General features: G+C 35.7%; 1 protein-coding gene across 7 annotated transcripts in view; it reads left to right on the top strand.

Moving 5' to 3' along the window:
* The window catches only part of LOC111048488 (transcriptional enhancer factor TEF-1), a 154,647-nt gene that overhangs the window by 74,177 nt on the left and 58,586 nt on the right, over nucleotides 1-21,884 (top strand). For 3 of the 7 annotated variants that reach the window (XM_039438761.1, XM_039438763.1, XM_039438762.1), the window contains one exon: nucleotides 13,377-13,421. The exons of the other annotated variants lie outside the window; for them this stretch is intronic. The gene's annotated coding sequence lies outside the window, so the exon portion shown is untranslated. The remainder of the gene's footprint in view (nucleotides 1-13,376; nucleotides 13,422-21,884) is intronic. 7 annotated transcript variants of the gene reach the window in all.

The raw sequence follows: 21,884 nt of genomic DNA, 5'->3' as shown, positions 1-21,884 counted from the left end.
GTTGAAATTCATTTCACGGTTTATGCCTTTCAAGTTACTCTTTTTCTGCCTGATTGAACAATTCCAAGATCTCAGTTTCCATAAGTATTTTATCAAAAGTATTTGAGAATGACCCGATGTGTTGAATGATATTTCAAGTGATATGTGTTATAATAATATTTAAGTAATATTTTATCAAAAGTATTTGAGAATGACCCGATGTGTTGAATGATATTTCAAGACTGAGGTGCATCTCAGTGGACAGTCAGTGTGAGATTGGCATTGGCAATCTCCAAATGAAAGTAAGTAGGGCTGTTGAGTGGCATCATGGAAGGGGGTGGAGGGGAGGTACTTGGCAGTATACAGACTGTACAGTAGCGAACAGCAATTACTCTACCTGGCCATCATTATCATTAATCATGGCGCGACAATAAACGCCTTCATCTAGTCTGGTGTCTCCTTCTCATCCTCCTCCTCCTCCTCCTCCTCTTATTCTTCTTCCTTTCTATCTCTTCACTTTCTTCTTCTTCTTCATCACCATCATCATCATCATCATCGTCATATTCTTCTTCTTCTTCCCCTCTCTTACTTTTCTATTTTCCTTCTTCATCTTCTTCTTTTTCTCTTGCTTCACTTCTCTCTCTTCTCAATCGAATCTTGGAACATTGGATTAAATTTCGTTTCATGCTCTTGGCTTGAGCCGAAGAACATCCACATCATGTTCTGCTATTTCCCACGTAAAAAGCTCACTCTTACTGGATTTTATTGGAATAATAACTATTTTTAAACGAAAATCCAAATTAAATCAATTGAATAAATGCAATTTCTCAGTAATTTCCGTCTGTTCATTGGAATATACATTATCATATTTTGAAAGTATTCATTATTTTGTAGATAAATTACCTGAAGTGTGCTGATACTCCTCCAATATGGACCATATAGTAGAGGTTTCGTTCATCTATTTGTTCTTTTAAACTATATATTTATGTTAACGATAATATTGATACAGCAGTTGTGTGCTGTCTGTATAAAAACTGTTTAGTTTGGTCTATGTCTACTCATAATATCACAGATACAACCCTCTACATATAGAGATGGTAGTCAGTGATTATACTTTTCTCTTTCAGCCTCCTCTTCTGTTTTGTCTCTTCCACTTTTTCTTCTATTCTTTTTCAATTCTTCTTCGTTTTCTGTCGTCGTATTCATTCTTTGCTACTGATTCTTCTCCTTCTGTTCCTTCATTTCTAACTTTACAACTTTCGTAACTTCATTCACAGTATACTTCAATAGTTATTTGTGCAACTAGTGCGCAAAGTGACAGTTTGCTGCACCGAAAGAAACGTTTACGCCCGAGCCGTAGGCGAGGGCGGAATGGTTTCTTGAGTGCAGCAGAGGAACTTTGCGCACGTATTTCACATTAAGTTTTTCCTACAGTTACCATTGAATATGAAAAGTGGGTAATTATGGGTAAAATTGCCTGAAATGCATCAAATGTTTTTCTGTGTAATTTTATTATTGATAAAAACCTTAATCCTAAAATCCTAAAGTCCTCGTTGTCCTTGGTTATAATATATAATGAATAATAATTAGCGCGTTGTGCTTCGTTGCACCACTGCTCACTATAGCAGCCACAGCAGTCACTGTTACCAACTTCATTTTGATTTTGCTGCACTGTTGCTCCATATAACCTACTAAGTATTTTGCGTTGCCATGTTGCAAATCTGGAGTGCAGAAAAATTTTTCCCGCACTAGAGCGGAAAAGTGATTCTTCGCGTTCTGTAATCAGTGCAGCAATGGCCACTTTTCAACGTAACTGTAGGAAAAATTATTTCTTTTACATGTGAATATTTCTTATTTTAGTGATAATAATGTGAAATTTTTCTTCTATGTTTGGTTTTGAAGCATCTAAATTTAAAAATCTACTTTGTGAAAGTAATTAAGAACTGAAAATTTTGTGAAGTGAACAACTAACTACAAGAATTAACCTATTTCGGAATAGCACAAGGTTACCTTATTTTTTCTCTCCCTATCGTTTTTGATGATGTAATTATTGTATGAATCAATTTCGATCAAATGCATTCAAGATGGCGGCTGAAATGGCGAAAATGTTGTCAAAAACAGGTTTTTTTGCGATTTTCTCAAAAACGGCTCCAACGATTTCGATTAAATTTATACCAAAAATAGTAATTGATAAGCTCTATCAACTGCCACAAGTCTCATATCTGTAAAAAATTTAGGAGCTTCGCCTCATCTATGCAAAGTTCGATTTTAGATTCCCAATTATCAGGCTTCAGATGAAATTTAAACAAAAAAAATTGAGTGGAAAAGATTAAGCATGAAAATCTCTACAATTGTTCAGAACATTTTCACCTAAAATTGAAAATAAGCACGAAATTCGAGAAAATGTTATTATTTCAATTACAAACTGTTGATTCTATTAAATGATTCACTATGATGAGATAGCAGACCTCGTATGTCTCCAGTGTTATTGTCCTGTCACCAGCTGGTTCAGATCTTTGTTTATAAGTAGACTTGAGATGCGCGTGCACACTAGCGTCAGGTGATCAATTTTCATAACGGCAAGGAAAGTTGTGTGAGTGCGCCACACCAGTTTTTTTTGTACAATTTTTATGATAGGAATAATAAATACAATCATTACGGTGATTTTATTAGTTGTTGACGTGTAGTAGGTGTCAGTTAACGCATCGAAGTTTCACAGATAAGAGCAGCAGTTAGAGGTAACTGGTAAGTGGTAACTGCTGAGGTCTGAGGACCCGGAGCGGTTAGTTCTTAGTTGATGTGTTGCAGTGAGAGGAAAGGTGTGCCATGTTGCCAGATTGTGCACAGAGGACTGGCACATAATAGTACACTCAGGCTGCAACTCTACCATGTTATTACCGGTGTTTTATTATTATTGCTGTAGTTGCTCCTTGTATTGTGTGAGAGATGTTCACTGGACGTCTCTGGTTTTTTGTCTCTCCTGTTTTTGCCTCCTGTTTACAGTTTCTGTCCTTGTTGCGAGCAATCTCAGCTCTATGATTTGCCCATCTCCAGCTGATTTAGGGCCATTCCCGCTTCCACAGCCGCTAATTCGACAATCACTCTTGATCTTCTTTTTCATAGTTTTCCTTCTTTGTTCATTTCTTCTTCTCATCGATAATTGTTGTTTTCATGTTATATATCTTTCTCTGATCTCTCCCTCTTCTCTTCACTCGTCTCCAACACTTCTTTTCTAATCCTAGTTTCTCTTCCTCTTCTCTCACTCCAACCCCCCCTCTTCTTCTTTGTTTTGTCCCCTCTTCTTTGTCCTCTCTCTCTCTCATCCTTCGACTACTTACAAGTGCTACCCATGCTACTGTTCACTCACATTCTACTTCTCTTCTTTTGCTTTTACTCTATTTCTTACAGCTTTTTTCTATCTCAACCACTTCCCTCTTCTGCTCCTATCTTTGCTCTCTTTCCTTCAAATCAATTCTCCTAGCTATCACTTACAATTTCTACCTATGCTCCTCATTGTTTTTCCCTTCCTCACTCTCACATCCCTTTTTTATTGTATTATTTCCCATTCTTATTCCCTTTTTTCGACACCTTTTCCTCATACACTCTCCTCTCTATTAATATTTTGAATAATCTTGTAGCTTACCTTACCTTCTATCGATTCTCGTATCCTTTTCACATTGATCTTCAGTTGTAAGATTATATTATTGTTGTAAAGTAGTTTTCGATTCTTCCATTCTCAATTATCTCCATTTTCTCATTCACTTTCTTTCCCTACTCATCACCTAGCTTCCTTCATCTCGTCTTTCTTCACCTTGTCTCATTTCCCTCATATTTCTTGTAAATTTTCTTTGTATTTCTTCTGTACTCATTGTACTCTTGATTCTATTTTGCTCGTTTTTAAATGGAAATCAGTAGTCTTTTCATCGTCCCCTTTTTATTTGTCTTCTTCTTTCTCCTCTCCTTCCTCTCCTATCTTTTCTCTTCTTATTTCTCCTCTCTTCTGTTTCATCTTTTCTTTATCTTTCTTCTTCTTCTCTTCTTCCACTTCTACTTTTTCGTTTTCTTCTTCTTCTTCTTCTTCTTCTAGTAATTATTCCACTTATTCTTCACCTTTTTCTTCTTCTCCTCCTCCTCCACACTCCTATTAACCTCCTCCCCCTCCCCTTCATCATCAATCCTCTTTATCCTCCCCCTCCGCCCTCCTCCTCCTCCTCTCGTTCCTCTTAATCCACCTTGACTTTATTCCTTGTAACTTTCGCTGTACTCTTCCCCTTTGTACTCCTGACTTTTTTTGTTCGTTCGTTTTTCGTATTGATATTATTGCGAATATGGTGCACATACAATGTTACGTAGTTTGTATCTCGAATGCAGTCAGTGGTTCACTTTCTCCCTTCTATAATGCAATGCTGCTGCAATAGCGGCCGGCCGGTCAGACTGCCTTACTTGGTTTGGTGACAACTTGTAAACCTACCTCTTTGCTGGCTTCCAAGTCCACAAATAAAATGACTTCTTTGTAGGGTAGCAACAAGTAGCATGTGTTAAATGATGTGGTGTTCTATAGTTTTCTCCTTTTCCATCTCTATGGTTGAACGATATAATGAACCAATATGGTCGAAATCATTGAATTTATTATTTAATCTAGTGTTTTTCTACATCCATTATTTTAATTTTCAAAATTCGTCCCCTTACTTCCTCTTTGATCACCTCTTCTTCCCCTCTTTCTCTACCTGCAACTGGTTTCCTCTTTTTTCTGCTCTTTCCTCTTCTATATTCTTTTTCCCTCTTCCGTCGTATTCACTTGGTTTTCTAATTTCCTATTCCTTTTCCTTCTATGTTTCTTATTATTCCTCGTATATCCTACCTAGCTCACATTCATTTCATTCGCTTTAGAGTTTTCTTTCTTCAATTCTGTACTCTTTTCATTCAATTTCTCGTCGTCCTCTTTAGTATATTGCAGTTTCTCTTGAATATTTCCTTCCTTTGTAGTATTTTCATCCCATCCTTAGTTTCTCTTTCTTCTGTTCTTCCGTCCTGCTCTCTCTGTTTTCCTTCTCCTAACACTCTCCTCCAACTCCTACCCTCACAACTTGCCCTTTTCCTCTTAAGCTGTTCCTTCTCCACCATCGTCTTCCTAATCCCCTCCACACCCTCTCTCCAATCTCTTCTATTTCCACCTCTTTCACTAATGTTCTTTCTCTTAGTATCCTTCTTCCCCTATCATGTTACTCTCTCTAATATTTCTTCTCATTGTTTACTCATCTCTTCTATTTTCAGCTCTTTCATTTTCTTTTTCTTAGTCTTCTTCTTCCCTTATCTGGTTACTTTTGACCGTCTTCTCACTAATATTTCTAATTATCCATTAATTCTTTCTGATTGTATTTTCTCCTACTTTCTTCTTCATAACTATCATAATCATAACTATTATAATCAATTTTTTCTCTCCACATTTTCAGATCCTTCTTCCTTTTCCTACAACTTCTCTATTTCATTTTCTCTTCTCTCTGCTCATTACTCTGTTTCTCATCTTTTCCTTTCTATTTTTAATTTCTCCTTTTCTCCTTTTTCATCACATCCATACTCTCTATCACATGATCACATCATACCATACACATGCTCTTACCTTCTCCATCTGTTGACTGTAAATATGACTGACTATTCATGCTCATCCTCATAATCTGTGAATCTACAAATAATATCTCCATCACATCATACTGTCTTCATCTGTTGACTCTATGGCTTCACTATTCATGCTCATCCTTATAATCCGTGGACCTCCAAATATTATCATGAACCTCCCCCAAAACACGTTCATCTCCCTCGGAAATCACAAGCATCGAAATAAACAAAGCGCCAATAACGATTGGTGTGTGATTCAGTGAATAGGCCACTGGACCCGGGTCAAGAGCCGAGATCATTGAATGCTTGCCAAGTCTGCACTACAACATCGCTTCAATGGGAAGCACCCACCCACCCACCGGCCGGCCGGCCTTATTCATAACCAATGCTGGCAGATTAACGTGAAGCAGACACCACCTTAGTGAAGTAGATAAATCTTTGAAGAAGAAGAAGAAGAAGAAGCCACTACAGAACAAGGAGAGGTGGGTGAGGTGGTAGTTTGAGTGCAAGAAGAAGAAGAAGAAGAAGAAGAGGAAGAAGAAGAAGAAGAAAAAGGAGAAGTAGTAGTACAAGAACAAGAGAAGTAGAAGGTGGTGGTTGAGAAGTAGGAGTTAGATGAGGAGTAGGAGGTGGTGGATTATTAGAAGGAGGGGATGAAGAGAAGGAGTCTGTAAAAAACAGTCAGACGTCAAAAAGCGCGTCTGAAACTGGTTTCTAGTCGTCGACTCTCCGGTTCAATAGATGGACAAAAAGAGTAAAAATAGTGAGCACTCGCAGTCACGAAAGAGGTTTTGTTACTACACACAGCTGCTTGCTCACTGCTCAGTGGGTAAACTGCTTCACTCACTCACTCACTCACTCATTCATTCAATAAAGTTTGGCCGATCTTATCTACCTAAATCACCGGTGTGGAGGCTGAGTTCTTCTAGACCTCTATTTTGTTAGTGGTTGGGGAGGGGGGTGTAATATTATTCCCCCTTTTCCTAACTGTTATCGAGAGGGGGTGATGATATTAATCCCCCTCTCCATAACTGTAAGGTAGAGGGTGGGTGGGTGAGTGTACTAATGTATCAGATGAAGTGAGAGAGAAAGTGTGAGTGAGCGAAGTGAAAGAGTCTGTCTAAAATTTATGTTAGAAGAATGAGTCATCGTTTCCGTGAGACTGGGTTGCCAAGATTGAACAAGATCTTCTATCCTAAATAATTGATAGTGTTGGAAAGTTTTGTCGGGATTTATTGTCGGAAATTGGGGATTGTTGTTTATTTCCAGAACTATCTGTGTAATTAACATTGTGTCAAAAATGTATGTATTATTTATCTGATGTGAAGAGGCAACCTAGATATGGATTGTTTTATGCGGATTAATCATTACGATCTGAGAGAATAGTTATTTGTGCAACTAGTGCGCAAAGTGTCAGTTTGCTGCACCGAAAGAAACGTTTACGCCCGAGCCGTAGGCGAGGGCGGAATGGTTTCTTGAGTGCAGCAGAGGAACTTTGCGCACGTATTTCACATTAAGTTTTTCCTACAGTTACCATTGAATATGAAAAGTGAGTAATTATGGGTAAATTGCCTGAAATCCATCAAATGTTTTTCTGTGTAATTTTATTATTGATAAAAACCTTAATCCTAAAATCCTAAAGTCCTCGTTGTCCTTGGTTATAATATATAATGAATAATAATTAGCGCGTTGTGCTTGGTTGCACCTCTGCTCACTATAGCAGCCCAGTCACTGTTACCAACTTCATTTTGATTTTGCTGCACTGTTGCTCCATATAACCTACTAAGTATTTTGCGTTGCCATGTTGCAAATCTGGAGTGCAGAAAAATTTTTCCCGCACTAGAGCGGAAAAGTGATTCTTTGCGTTCTGTAATCAGTGCAGCAATGGCCACTTTTCAACGTAACTGTAGGAAAAAAATAGTTCTGTTTTCGACAAATTCACCATTTCAATGATAAATTAGAGTACCCTTTTACTCACAATACACAAAAACCAATCATTAATGGAAATTGGAAAGTTTTGGATGGAATTCTATATAATTCATTTATAATTCATTTTATAATTATTTTATTGTATAAAATACTATAATCATAATACAATCATGACATTGGAGGAAAAAATAGGCTGAGCCTATACTATTTCTCTCCAAAAATTTTGATAAAATGTTAATGTTGTCCAAAAGATAATGTTATGTAATCACACATTGCTTCGTCATTTGATTTTCGGTCCAGGAATAATGATTTAAAATTTGAATTTTGAAGGTTGATTTTATACTTTAATATTTAAAAATAACCGTAAACTCAACTATTTCAACTATACGTTTACATACGTAAAAGTATTCGTAAACATACATCAATATTCAACCATCTAACTTGAATACTCATTTAACTACAGTATTCTCTGAACCATTTAGATTTAGCTAACAACAATTTAAGTTAATCTCAACCTTTTAACTTCGGCATTTATTTGTCTCAAGCATTAAGCATTTCTATTCCCTTCCATTGGTGCATCCTAGTGAATTGGAATGTTTTTTTTTTCAAAATCCCTCAAATAGCTAATAGCTAGAGGAATTAAAATATATGTATACTTGTTTTATTGAAATTGTTTTTTGAAATTAATAAGTTGAAATTGAAGACTCCTATAAGAACCAGTACCAGTAGTATTCTCTCATCTCCTTCCTGATCTCTTTCTGCTTGTTCTGTATGTATAAACAACATACATCAGCATTCAACAATTGAACCTAAGTATTCAAAACTATACTCTGATCCATCTAACTTCACTCTGTATTCTCTTCCACTAGTGTGAAGACTCTCATAAGGACCAATGGTATTCTCTTTTCCTACAGTTACGTTGAAAAGTGGCCATTGCTGCACTGATTACAGAACGCAAAGAATCACTTTTCCGCTCTAGTGCGGGAAAAATTTTTCTGCACTCCAGATTTGCAACATGGCAACGCAAAATACTTAGTAGGTTATATGGAGCAACAGTGCAGCAAAATCAAAATGAAGTTGGTAACAGTGACTGCTGTGGCTGCTATAGTGAGCAGAGGTGCAACCAAGCACAACGCGCTAATTATTAAGTATATATTATAACCAAGGACAACGAGGATTTTAGGATTAAGGTTTTTATCAATAATAAAATTACACAGAAAAACATTTGATGGATTTCAGGCAATTTTACCCATAATTACCCACTTTTCATATTCAATGGTAACTGTAGGAAAAACTTAATGTGAAATACGTGCGCAAAGTTCCTCTGCTGCACTCAAGAAACCATTCCGCCCTCGCCTACGGCTCGGGCGTAAACGTTTCTTTCGGTGCAGCAAACTGTCACTTTGCGCACTAGTTGCACAAATAACTATTCTTCCTTCCTTCCTGCTCTTTTTCTGTATGTAAACATTCATCAGCCTTCGATAATTTAACGTAACATTCAAGATCTGAGAATCATACTTGAGATTGATTTATTCTATGCTCTGATCCAGATCTACGTATCTTCCACCAGTGTGAAGACTTCCATAAGATGCAAAGGTTTTCTCTTTCAGCCCAGCGGGGCAGCAATTCATTGGAAAGCAGGGTATCAGTGACTTGCAACTCAGTTACTGATCAGCCGATTGTATTTGCAACTTAGTTACTAAATCAGCCGATTGTATAACAGGGAGACTCGTTTGCTGCAGTTGTATTTGCAATGGCATTGAGATCAATTAGTCCGGTTATAGTAGGAGAATGTACTCGTATATTGGCGATTGGGAGAATGGCACAGGCATTCTCCTATCTATTGGTTTGTAAATGTTGAGATATGCTTTCAGTGTTTCTGTTGGACGTCTATGAATTAATTGTCGTAAGATCGTTGAATTGGGCTTTCACTGTAATCGTGGCTCACTGTGGCCTTTGCTTGAGTAGTGGTACTTCTATGCGGCCATATAATAGGCTTACATGGTTTCGTTGAGTTTTAGTTGAGTTAAGTTAGCGAGTCAGCTGCAACTAATTGAATGAACGTGAAGTTGAGTCACGAGCTGGTTAGACTGCTACTGTATGGGTGACCGGGCTTCAATGATTTGATTTCTTCTTCTCCTCTCTTTTTCTTCCTCATATAATTAACAATCTCCTCACTTTAATTAAAGATACTTTAGATATTGTCAAAACATCCACTTTATTTCAATAAAAATTGAAAATAAAAAAATCAACTTTAATCAATTTCAACAAAAATCCACTTTATTTCTCCTCACTTCATCTAAATTTTGTTCCTCTATGATCTGGTTTACTTTCATTATTACATATGTCAGATTTGATGCTAACCCAAGACATGCTTCTACTTTATCTCTTCTTTCTATCGTCCTTTATCAAATTTCTGGCTTCTTTCACCTCTCTCTCCCCTCCATTCTCTTACTCTCGTCCTCCTTCTCCAACTTCTCCTTAATCTTATCCTTCCCCCTCTTGTTATTGATGGTTCGCTTCTTCTTCTTGTTCTTTCATCAATATTTCTCCTGCTTCTCTTCCCCTTCTTCTTCTCCTCCTCCTCCTCTTCCTCCTCCTCCTCCTCCTACTCTTCGGTATAGTCCCTCCTTATGTAAGGGTTAGAATAAGATTAATGTAAGGGTAAGGGCTAAGTGTAAGAGAGAGCCGACTGCGCCCTAACTTTGCCCTCACAGGCCAAACATAAAGGCAGTAATTCTATCTATTCTATTCTATTCCTTCTCCTCTCACCTTCTCTTCCTCAGTTCCCACCTTCTTCCTCCTCTTTCTCTTCCTATGTCGCCTATTCTGTGATCAGATAAGATTAGATTTTAGAGATAGAGAGCTTGAGGGAGTTGATAGATAGATGGGTGGAGAAGGTTTTAGGAAAGAGAGAGATTGAGTTGGTGAGTATTTTGTTTCGATATTATTTTGGGAGAAAGAAAGAGACATAAAGTGATAGTCAGAGAGAGAGAGAGAGAGAGAGAGAGAGTGAGAGATTGATTAATTGATTGATTGAGTACTTTATTTATGTAGATTACAATATATACTGGCTTATACACTTATATACAATAGCTTACAATACAGCAAAATTATAGATGAATTTACATAATATAGACTAGGAAAATAACTATAGAACTGTATATGATATGAAAAAGCAATTTGTAATATAATAACTATAGATAATAATCATATTGTTATGCATCTACATAAATTGGCGGAGCTTTGGACATATCAATGTCCATTCTTTGGGAAGAATAATAAAAATATCCTCCCCACTAACTCTCTACCAAAAAGAGAGAGAGACAGAGAGAAAGAGAGAGGTAGTGACTGAGACAATCAGTGATAGAGATAAATTGATAGAGAGAGTTTAGTTTATCTGATGATGATGATGATGATGATGATGATGATGATGAAAGATGGATAGAGAGGGTGGGCGGGTATTATGTGTTTTGTTGTTGAATATTATATTGACTAGACGCTGCTACTGAAGCAGTGGCTAGGCTGGTCCACCTATACGTTCAATGGTGAGGCCAGAATTATGCATTAATTTAGCCTATATTATTAGCTCGTATTCATGAGGCTAATATAAGCAGGGCCGGCAGCTGAACCAAGCGGTCAGATTCACTGTAAACTGTCAGTTGCAGTTGAATGGGAATTATATTGATGTTGTCTATGAGAAATGCTGACAGTGTGACGATAGAATGTCCACTGAGCTTGCATTCCTTGTGCATACCTGCTTTCTCGATTCTTTGCATTCCAACTTATTCTGAGTACCTAAACCACTAAACCCTTACCTCCCTCCCCTCTCCTTCAACACACAGCCGCCGCCAACTTTTATTTTGTTTCAAGTTTGGGGTGAAAAAATCTGCCCCTTCCTCTCCCCATGCATATGGCGGTCATAACCAGTGGTAGCAGGTCGTTTGTGCCTTGAAGTTCAGACGAAATGGTCAAAGGATCACCCCCATCCTTGAGCTGGGGGAAATTATTTTTTTTTCTCAGAACATGTAATTAATATGAATTATTAAAACTTCTCTATATATAAGAGTGGGGTATTGGAGAAAACCTTGTGAGAAACGGTAGTGTTAATTCTATGATTATATGAATCAGAGATTTAGTTTGAGATAGTTTTTTTCGATTAGATGAATATATTTTGATGGAAAAATATCACACTAAAAATTGTAGTTTTTTTTTGCTTTTTTGAGGTACAGTATTATTGGTTTTGTATGAAAAACTTACCCTCATGGAATTAAATAATTTTTTTATCTGTAAATCAGTCTTGAGTGAATAATTCCGGAATGAGTAGGGAAAAATAATTTTGAATAATTTATTTTTGCGTTCGAGAACAGTTCTTACTATTGTGGAAAGCATATTATTGTAAAATAATAAGTTGAAGTATGAATCTTTCCTATGTATCAGAATAGATTAGCATAACAATCAAAATAGTAAGAGATCAAATTACTAGATCTGCTCCAGATTGAAGGGAGAGATTATAAAAGTAAAGGTAAATTATTGTTAATAAGGTAGATCATAGAATGTAGATTATTTTATATAAAATCTCATTCCATACTCTAATTTGAAGGTGACATAAAATGTCATACTTGTCATAGATGAAGTTCATTAATAACTAAATCTGGACGTGTAAAATTTTCATTAGCATGGTCAGTGTTGAAAAAATGTCGAACTAAATTTCATGACCACTTGATTCTCTGTGAACTTCAGAACAGCGCTGGTGGTATCACCCAACAAATTGCCAAAAAAATCCACCGCTTTGCTGATGGAAATGTGATATTATGAAGTGTGCTCTGGACACCAAACACTCATCTCAGTGTGAATGCCTACATAGGAAAACGTGGTACACATTCTGTCGGCTCTGTGTGAACGGTTGCATGCGAAAACATGCTGCACTAAAGCGGTCAGCGGCGTGGTTGCGTTTTTTTGGCCAGTACAAAACCGCCGGCTTGTTTGACCAAAACATTTTCATCTCTTTTCCTCTCACTCTCTGTCTCCCTCCCTCTCTCTCACCAACCCCCGTTGATCGCATCATAATACAAACAACTCGCAATTGACTTCATATCATCCACCTACCCTTCATTTGTATTGTGTACTTCTCAGTTTCGCGAATTACTCTCAGTTGTGATTGGTTTAATGAAAAACTGCTGTTTGTTTGGTGTTTTTTTGCCATTTTTTCAATTTGTTTTTATCGTTCAATACGGTGGAGCAATCCGATATACGAGTACACCAATTTTCCACTTGGAAACTGATTCTTCTGTTATTGTTTAGAATGTTGATTACTCGTATTTTTCCGACTCTTCCTATTGTAAAAAACAGGGACTGTTAGTCCCTTTATCGAAAAAAATGATTGAATCTATAAATTTCCCAGTTTTAAATTATACATGTTGTTGAAAAAATATGTTGTTGAATAAAGTAATTTCCCACTCAATTGTAATTTCATGGTAAAATTAGTACTTGGGATTTACAGGTGTTATCTAATTAATCAATTTGTTTATCCATCCATAAAAAATGTGCAGATCGATTCATTTTGTTGATTGATTCTCATAATAAGGGAAATAATTGTCGAAATTTTGATTCCAATGCATAATTAAATTATCGTTCTATCCACGATTTTATTCATTTATTCAGACTTTTTTATAACACCCAGATTTTTAATCCACTTCACACTTGAAGTGGTTCACATCAGCTTATTGTCAAGAGTTCAATATTTTTTGTACTAATTGTAATTGATTTTTCGAATACCATGTACATTGAATTTATTTGTCCAGTATATTAATGTGAGTTTTACTTATATACTTTTTCTCTTTTTTTTGCAGGTAATTCAATTATGCCAGTTGCTTTCTGTTTCCTGCCTGTGTAAGGTAAATATTTGGGGTCTCATCGTAAATTTTATTTTGATATAATTATCCTAATTCCATTAACAATCATTGTTTTAATGATGCATTCCTTCAATATATTTAACCATTTGCCTAGTTTTTCCTTCAATGTCATAATTATGTTATGATTCCCTTTTTCGGTTTATTCCCTTTTTACTTTCCTTGCCCTATTACCATAGGTAAGGAAAGTATTGCTTTCCAAAAAAAATTAAGGTACCCTAATTTCAAGTTTTCTATACGTTTCAAGGTCCCCTGAGTCCAAAAACATGATTTTTTGGTATTGGTCTGTGTGTGTGTATGTGTGTGTGTGTGTGTGTGTGTGTGTGTGTGTGTGTATGTGTGTATGTCTGTGAACACGATAACTCCATTCCTAATCAACCGATTGACTTGAAATTTTGAACTTAAGGTCCTTATACCATGAGGATCCGACAATAAGAAATTCAATAAAATTGAATTCAAAATGGCGGGAAAAATGGCGGATAATTACTAAAAAACCATATTTTTCACGGTTTTCTCGAAAACCACTCTAACGATTTTCTTCAAATTCATACCATGGATAGCTATTTATAAGCCCTATCAACTGACATGAGTCTCATTTCTGGGAAAATTTCAGGAGCTCCGTAATATCCTTGAGAAAAATTGCGGATAATGACTAAAAAACCATGTTATTCACGGTTTTCTCGAAAACGGCTCAAACGATTTTCTTCAAATTATACCATGGTTAGCTATTATAAGCCCTATCAACTGGCATTGGTCTCATTTCTGGGAAAATTGCAGGAGCACCGTAATATTCTTGAGAAAAAAGGTGGATAATTACTGAAAAACCATTTTTTTCACGGTTTTCTCAAAAACGGCCCTAACGATTTTCTTCAAATTTATACCATGGATAGCTATTTATAAGCCCTATCAACTGGCACGAGTCTCATTTCTGGGAAAATTGCAGGAGCACCGTAATATTTTTGAGAAAAAAAGAAAAAAAGAGAATAATTACTAAAAAACCATGTTTTTCACTATTTTTTCAAAAATAACTTGACCGATTTTTTTTCATACCCTGTATAGTTATTTATCAGCTCTATCAACTGGCATGAGTCTCCTTTTTGGGAAACTAATGGGGGGTCCACCCCATCCTTGAGAAATGGACTTAGTAACCTCCTTCTCGTGCATGAGGTAGGTAGGTAGCCCAGTTCATGAAAATAAAACATAGTCGAGATATTTCATCTGTAGAACAGCTGTTTTGACGACTTTAAAAAAATGACGACTAAAAAAAATCATCGAATTTCACAATTTACACAAAGGAAAAAGTACACTGAAAACAATTATATATATACATATACAGAAGTCTGATCGTAGTTTCAAATTATATGAGCAAGGAAAGTTGTGTGAGTGTACCACACCAGATTTTTAACAAAGCAGTGCTATTTGGAATTATTATACCTTTAATACTAGGCCAACTAACAAATCATAATTTTATATTATTTATTAATTTATTTTACAAAATAGTAGTATTTTGTTTAATAAATTAATTAATAAATTAATAAATTTTAAATTATGATTTGTTAGTTGGCCTAGTATTAAAGATACTTTGTTATTAGTTTTTCAAAAGTATTTTAATGGATAATAATTATCAACAAAGACGGTATCTATAATTAATTCCAAATTGCATCTGCTTTGTTAAAAAGGGAATAAACCGTGAAAAGAAGCTTCCTGAAAAAATAACCGCACTCATAAATAAGTGAGAGAAAGGACAATATTGTCGAGTAGTAGACAGAGAAAGGACAATATTGTCGAGGAATGGGAAATGTAGAAAAATGGTGGGAAAGAGAAATGAAATTAGCACACCCTAAAGAGGCGGAGAAATTACACAGGATATAATATTATGAAATTACACCATCGCTGACAATATTATAGAGGGGAGAGAACACGGCACTCGAATGATACCCCTCGAAAATCATGAATACTCTTTTCCGCCTCATATTATAACACTCGGGTTTTTCTGTTTCCCCTCCATGAATTTTTATTCTCTTCCCTTCCATTTTTCCTTCCTGGTTCTTCTAAACTTTCACTCCCTTATCATAGACTTACTTTCTTCTTCTTCTTTATCCCGGTTCTCTTATTTTCTCTCCACGTATTTCGCTCATTTTATAGTATTTTCCCCTCTTGATTTTCTATCTTCCTCCATTCACCCCCTCCTCTATATTTCCTCTCGTTCTTTCTTGTTTGCTATTCATCTCTTCCATCTCTTCTCTATATACTCACTCTTTCCTCTGCTGTTTCAATTCCCTCTACACTCCTCTATTTCTCTCTAGATCATTTTTTCCCACTTCACTTACTTTCTATCTAGTTCTTTCTTGTCCTTCCTCTTTACTCTTCTCTTATCCATCCCGTCGCTTTTCTTTTCTATTCTTTCCTCGTCTCCTCCTTTTCTACTAACCCTTCTCTTATTTTCTTGGCTTTCATTGTTTATTTAAGATATCTACCTTCCATCTACTCTGGCTATTCTACCTATTATACCTCACTTCCTTCTATTGAATTTGTGATGAAAGATGCTTAGTGGAATAATTATAGTTTATGTTGGCATCACTTGGTTTTCTGAGATCTTGTCATTAATACGGGAGAAAAATTAGGATATTTGAATAAAATTATATTCATTCGACTCTTTATTTCACATTATAATAATAAACACTTCTATTTTAATTCAATAGTCTATTTAATATAAAAATAAAATTATACAATTTGAATAGAATTTCTTAGAGCTTTCATTGGCCTCACAAGGTTATAAAACAAGAGCTCTTCTCTATCAAGTTTATAATTACCACAATGTAGGCTCCCTGGTATAAAGCCATTTTATAATTTAAAAATACTTAAATCACCTCTAAATAAATACAACATAGTTCGCTGTTATGCTAATATAAAGAGACAAAGAGAGCATTCTGTACTTCAATTTTTTTTATCGTTTGTCCATAACAAATGTTTATGAAGCAGGCCCTTAGGGGCTTATATTATACCCATGAGCCATATCTCATACCCATAGAGATATAAATGCAAATATAACAATAATTTTGATGAAATAAATCTGATGGATGGTGATACTTCTACCTTGATGAGTACCATACTCATTCCATAAGAGGATTGCTACATATAGTGAGCAATACTCCACAAATAATACGAAGTATACTTCACATTATAGTTAGCAAATCTCCACAAAAAGTACAAACTATAGTACACAGTATAGTGAAAAATACTTCACAATCAATACAAATTATAGTTAACAGTATTCTGAACAATACTAATAGCAAATTTGAATATTTTCCCAGTCCATTTTCAACCCCACACATTTGTAGCACACTATCATTGAAAGTTGGCAAATTTGTTCATCGCTGACAACACACGCGTGCATCTGCATACTGCATAATATCACGTCTTCTTTCAGCCAGGCTGACTGACGACGGCTCTAAATTAATATAACCGCGGCAAAGACTAAATACCCCTTCCTTCACAACGCGTCTTGTGCCTATTATTTGTTGGGGCTTCCCCTCTCCTCATCGCCCAGCTGACTTTCATTTGTGGGGATGGTAAGGGGTAGTGTTTTCATTGTTGTCTCTTGAATTTGGGGTGGGGGCACGCTTCTAGGAATGGTCGCAAGGGGTGGGAGAGGGAGTGGTGGGATGAAGTTTAGTGAATTTATTCGTGTCGCTTGCCTCTCTCCGCTCTCCCTTCTCCTCACACCCTTATCACTCGATGTATTAACGTTTTGTCACCCTCACACTCACACAAAGAGAGATTCGCCCTCTTTGTCTTACCGCCGTGGACTTTGGTGAGGTCGTTATATACCACCCCTGACTCCTCCCCACCCCCTGCCATTCACTAGCACGCTTGTCCGCATTTTATAAGCTGTAAATTCAGCGAGCTTCACTGTTGGGTGAGAGGGTGGGGAGGGGGATGATGCTTTCCTTCTCCGTCTCTCTTCCGCTGTGGACGTCGACTATTATTATTCCCTCTGCTTTGGGGTGAGAGGGAGTGAATAGTGAAGGCAATGGGTCTTGCAACCCCCTTCGAAGTTGGAAGGGCAGTTCTAGGGGTAGTTTGGTCTGGTATGCGAGTTTTAATATCGCTTACAGCTTCGTCGAAGTCACCCCCACCCTCCCCTACGGGTGAGATACGCTCTCTAATCCACGGGACCCTCGTTGTAAGGGGGGTGAGGGGTGGTTTTCTCGCTCGCTTTCGCCTTGATTATTATCGTTTAGTCCGAAGCGTCATTGATGCCGTTAGAGGGCTGCGGAGGGGGTAGAGAGAGATATATAAAAAAAGAGAAAGAATTGTAGAGTAAGGAAATTGTAGAAGCGTGCCGTTTTCATCCCCAAAGCAGCCGGTACTAAGTGTAAAGGTTTGTGAATAATAAAAGTAGGAAGTGATGAATTGTAAATAGAAGATAGGAAGTTTCTGTATCAATTCTATTTTACATGTAACTTCATCAGAAACTGGACCTCAAGCTAAAGTGGAAGCTATCATAAATATTATAATTTTCATTTTCATCATATTCTCTCCCGATCATATTGTTTATTATCATGATCTGATGATTGTTTATTATTATGTGTATCTATATTATGATCTGTGGCTCTGTTAATAGATAGATAAATAAATTCTTCCTCATAAAAATTGTGTTGTGTGCAGAAATAGTTATTTGTATATATAGAGTGAAAAGTACGACTTTTTCTCCCTGTGGGAAAAAGTTTGAAGCCCGAGGCGAAGCCGAGGGCAATAATTTTCCTGAGGGAGAAAAAGTATTTTTCGCTCGTGATGTACACAACATTTTTTTATAGAAACTGCAAATTAAATCATTCTAATAACTTACGTATTGGTGACAATGTTTCCTAACAACATAACCTAAAATCTAAAACCTAAAAACCGGTCGTCTGATTGGTACTGCCGATTGCGCTATCTATCGGCCAAAGTTGTAACAATTATATCAGCTGGGCAGGCTACCAAAAATGGCTGACTCCAGATCACGCGGTTCAGATTTGAATTGCAGAATGCAGATAAAAAATATTATTGTTGACTGGTATTTTGAATAGAATAAAATATTTTAAAAATTGTATAAATTTTTATCGTCTACTAATATTAGTCTAAGAATATAATATCATACAAACATATTATATTTCATGAGTTGATCAAATTTCTGGTTGTGGTATTGAATTCAGTTGACTCAATGACAGACACCTCTATTACGCTTTCTCATCTGAGCTTAGACCTTCTAACCTATTTAGTATTATGTTTCAGGGAGTAAAGTAAGTACTTTAAACAGTAGGTGGAGGAAAAATAAATTAAATATGGCATACAATGCCAAAAGGTACAGTAATAGTTGACCGAACGTCATGAGGTCTATGTTTCAACACGGATTTTCTTTTGCCTGTATGTATGTAACGCATCTACGGCCTGCGTTGATAGAATTCTATGAGATTTGGCAGGAATATTCCTTTTTAACTGCGCGTCGATGTATACACAAGGTTTTTTGAAATTTTTCATTTTATGGATAATATGAAAAGAAAAGGAATTCCCCCATACTCTGATATCACTATATTATATTATCTACTCTGAAAAAAGGATTAATAGAATTATCCACAATCAATCAGCTGACAAGTGAATATTGCATGCATTACACCGATGTCTGGAGAAGCCGTGTCTATTTCTATAAGATCTATGGTTTCAATATTTTGTTTTGCAGTATTATTATGCGTGACCATCATTATCAATATTCTCACATTTGTAAAAACAAATTAAAAATAAAAAATAAACAAACAAATTAAAAGGTGATTAAAAATAATTAAATGAACTAAATAATGCTGAAGAAATCATATTTTTTAATGAAAAAAATAAATTTTTAAATTTTTGAGTAATATTTTCATCAGATGGAAAGATTATCACGGAACTGGATGAATTATCATATGGGATACAACTTCAAACGTGAACTGCGTTTGTTAACATTTCTTCAGATACTTGTGGATGAGAAAATTGCGTAAGGTCTACTGTTCACAGAACTACTACTTTAAGATTCGACTATTTAGTCATTCCTTTCTTCATTCATTTCTTAGTGTAAATGTACAAACTATTGGGTGACAGGATATTATTATCTTGAAAACTGAAGGACAAATGAACGCTCGAAGAGGTTTTGCATTTCCAAATATTAATATTAGTAATACCAATTTCCCAGGAGGCAACAGTAGCCTGCCTGAAAACAATGATCATATCATGTTAAAATAGTTCTATTGATTGAGAGGTCTAATTTATCTCTTAACAGCAATAATATCAATTCAAGTAATAAATTTATCAATGATAGTATTATATTTTATTATTTTAATCCAAAGATATATGTGGAGGACATACACTATACTATCTTCATTCATTTCTATACCTATTATTTCTTTAAAATCCAAAATTTCAATCAGCCGCTAAAGATATATAATTTGAGCTTGTTCTCAAATTAGTGAATTAATCACTTTGTTTTTCAAGATCAATTAATTACTTACGAAAACGATCACCTACTAAGGACAATGTTATTACATACCTTTGATTCCTATGTCCTACCTTATTTCTGTGGCCCAATTCTTAATTATTTATACTAACAGATACATAATGTATATGACTATGTGCATACACCATATACAATGCTATAATACACGTATAGGTATAGGCCTATGTATTATAGGCTAATAATACACGTGCCATAGCTTTGCAATGCCAATAGTAACCCACTGTAGTAATGTTTTGTGTAGATGGGTGAGACCTCCTCATCTTCCTCCTCCTACAACACCCCCTCCTCCTTCTCAACCTCCTTCTCCTCCTCCTCCTCCTCCTCCTCCTCTTCTCTTTCCATTCCACTCTACCCCTTCCACAAATCAGACGCACCCCTTCAATATAGGCCAACCCTCTCCAATATGCGTTTATTGATAATATGTAGACATGAATTACTCGCCATCCCATTGAAATACTGCAACTCAATTGAATTGATTAAGCAGCTATTACTACTACTACTATTGCACCTCTTATCCCGATAGGGTGGAGGTGGAGAAGCCTTAGCTCCAAAAAGGAGGGTGATACAATCCGTGTCATGAAGTTAATTTCAATTCAAATTTCAAGTTTAAATTATATTGAATAATATGATGGAAATAAATTAGAAATTGCATTTGTTTATATGCTAATTAATAAATAGTTATTATTTTGGTAGTTATTTATTCCATTGTCATTACAGATCATAAATATAATATGATTGGTAGAAGACAACAGGCATAGCCCAAAACTGTCTTCTCCCAAATTTTCACAAATAAAAGTTTCAAAAAAGAATAAGGTTAAGATTTCACTTTCACTTCAAAAAGTCCAATTTCCACTTCAAAACTAAAGACTAAACTAAATATTTTGAATTTTGATATTTAAAAACTGATTAAAAACAAAAATATTTCACTCAAATCTCTACAGATTGGAAATTTTTGAGTAATTTTGCAAAATTTTGAGCCAGAAAAGAAACACAACACTTCACTATTAGCACAGCTGTTATATTATTTAAGGAAAATCCTAATTAAATGCTGTAAATCAACCTGAAGACTTCTGCTACTGCAAAAATATTGACAACAGGGTGAACAGATAGATGGAAGCTCGATGAGCGCTACTATTTAAAAATGATTTGCCAGTCTGGGAATCGAACCCCTATTGAACCCGTTTAATAATTATTATTATTTTGAAAGTATTTCTAAATTTAATAATCCATGTTGCTTGTAAATTGTTGTGTCTAATTAAAAGATGTGAAAGTGACACATAACTTAGCTGCATTTGGACTGTCGTATAAATTGGAATTGGAACCGTTTTGGGCGTAAGCCTGTCGTACTTTTCTGGAAGTTGTGTTATGTTAAATAATGATGGAATAAATACATATATATGGAAGATGAGATCTCATTCTAATCTAGGATAAGTTTGTTTTGTTTTTCCTCTAACAGACAAAATAGTCTTAAAGTCGGATAGATAGATGTGTGTATTGAGTTACTACTCACCCAGTGAGTAGTGAGTTACCTCACTGATTCTGTGAAATGGACAGTTATTTCACATCGATTATGAAGTGATAAACAAACATAACCTATATTTGGTCTGTTTCCATAAAAATTTGTAAAATGAACAGTTTTGGGCTTTGTTCCTTTCCAATCCTCTATATAAGTTATGAATGATTGTGTATTACAGAATGTAGACTATCAAATGAAACAAAATTTAAAGTCAACAATGGGCTAAGTTTACAACACCAAGCACTGCTGTCCATTAACTCTATCTAGCAATCAAATCCAAGCAGTAAATCTACTTTGTGAAAGTAATATTAAGGACTGAAAATTATGTTAAGTGAACAACTAAAAAACTTTGCCTATTTCGAAGTATGTGTAACCTTATCTAAATTTGGGAGAGGAATAGCAC

This window comes from Nilaparvata lugens, chromosome 12 (assembly GCF_014356525.2).
Source record: "Nilaparvata lugens isolate BPH chromosome 12, ASM1435652v1, whole genome shotgun sequence".
Classification (NCBI taxonomy): domain Eukaryota; kingdom Metazoa; phylum Arthropoda; class Insecta; order Hemiptera; family Delphacidae; genus Nilaparvata; species Nilaparvata lugens.
Note: the sequence above shows the minus strand (reverse complement) of the source record. Positions and strands in the feature narration are given on the sequence as shown.